We start from the raw sequence: 2,101 nt of genomic DNA, 5'->3' as shown, positions 1-2,101 counted from the left end.
AAAAAAGCACCGTGAAAGAAGAGCATGTGATGCTTATCAAGCGAGATTATAATAGTAGTACTTACTCTAGTTTGAGAAATCAAAGGCTTCCTGTCTGAGAATGTGATGTCAGACTGAAACCTAAAGGTTAAAGGTTAAACAATTGTCGCTTGTTTCAACTCTTTGACTTGAGAACAAGAGATCATGTTTTTCTTTCACCATGATTTCAGTTGGATAGTTATTGTCATTTTTGTCATCATTTTACTAATTCAATAAACATTTATTGAGGGGCTAGAATTAGGGTCAGGCATAGCGCTAAACTCCTGGGATATAGAAACAAAAATGAACACACTAGACCACAGTCAAGTTGGGGAAAATTTTACAATAATATTCTGTAAATAATAAATAGATTTTATTCATAAAAAAAGCACTGTGAAAGAAGAGCATGTGATGCTTACCAAGTGAGATTTTAATAGTAGTACTTACTCTAGTTTGAGAAATCAAGGGCTTCTTGTCTGAGAATGTGATGTTAGACTGAAACCTAAAAATTAAAGAGTAGAACTTAGCTAGGTGAAGGAGAATGGCGGAAGGAGTGATAGCTCTTGGAATGAGAGAACTTCTCTTAACAAAGGTAAACCATTATGCAAAAGGCACAAAGATAGGAAGGGCTAGCGCCATCACTACCACCACCATCATCACTACTGCTGTCATCATCGACACCAGAGTAACTAGCATCATTATCAACATTATAGTAGAGCTACTAGGGGCTATGAATGCACTTTATAAAAGTCATCTCTAATACTTAGTATACTCTTGAAAAAGAGACATTGCTACTCCTAATTAAAAAATAAGGATAATTTATTTCTTTTTATGTTTTAAATTTGATAATGAGTGGCAGATTTTGTCTTTTAACCAAATCAGTCTGATGCCAAAGTCTCATAATATTAGTAGACATGTTTAGTACAACAGGTTTCTAATATTGCTTTAAATGAATATTACTGTACTTTAAAATCTCAAATGTCAACCAGTGTTTCATTAACTTCTTCATTATTATTATTGAATCTGAAAGTCTTCTTTAAATGTTTTCAGAGGTCAAATATAAGGAGGAATTTGACATCACTAATAAATGTGAGCACATGAATTGGAGATTGTGATTTGTAAAGCTTAAAAAATTATAAACAAGACTGGGTAAAAGTACCAAATATGTCTCATTAACTGAACATTCAAACACATACACTTACAAAGAGGATTTTGAAAATGGTATAAATTTATTATTCTAAGCAGGATATTATCTGCCATACATAATGATATTGTTCAATTTTTTTTTTAAGTTGGGTGAGACTTCGGAGGGGAAGTGATTCATTTGTGATCATTTCAGTTTAATGATTCATAACAATTTTTGAGCACTTATTTTGTCCTAGACACTGAATGATACCGTGTGGCTGAAAAACCTACTAGGTTGAGGTCTCTGCCTTGGAAAGTTTATCATCTATCATAGAGACAAGGTGAATTCATACAACTTCTTTAAGATGGGATATTAGAATAAAATTTGCAGCATACTATAAAAATAATAAGGGGCATTTGAATATTAAATCAGGAGAAGAGAAGGAAGATCTCATCCAAGCAGAAACTAGTTTTAGCATGGATGCAAAGAAGTTCCTGGAGAGCTTGAGGAATGGAAGCAGTCTGATGTATTAGAATGTAAAATGAAAAGAGGACAGGGGCTGCACAGATTGCAAGGGCTTGAATTTCTATGGTTTTAGTTACCATGACAAGTTGCTTAGACTCAGCAGTGGGATATACAGGATATTTTTCAGGATGAAAATGGACAGGCCATATCTGTTCCTTCAGTAAATGGAAGAGAATGGTATAGTGATGTGGAGCAGAGGTCATATTTAAAAAGGGCTAGCCCGGAACCATGATGTTCAATTAAGAGACTGGCACAGTGATCCAGGTGTAGAATAAGAGCAATGAGAGTAAAAAGGAATATGAGATGACACATTTAAGAATTATAGAGAGGTAATTTTGATAGAATATTTTTAATTTGAATGATTAGGTAGAGGGAGGTACCTTAATTGAATAGAGAATGGAGAAGAAAAAGTACATTTAAAAGCAAGGGCAT

Source organism: Pteropus vampyrus, unplaced genomic scaffold (genome assembly GCF_000151845.1).
Source record: "Pteropus vampyrus isolate Shadow unplaced genomic scaffold, Pvam_2.0 Scaffold599, whole genome shotgun sequence".
NCBI classification, from domain to species: Eukaryota; Metazoa; Chordata; class Mammalia; order Chiroptera; family Pteropodidae; genus Pteropus; species Pteropus vampyrus.
Note: the sequence above shows the minus strand (reverse complement) of the source record.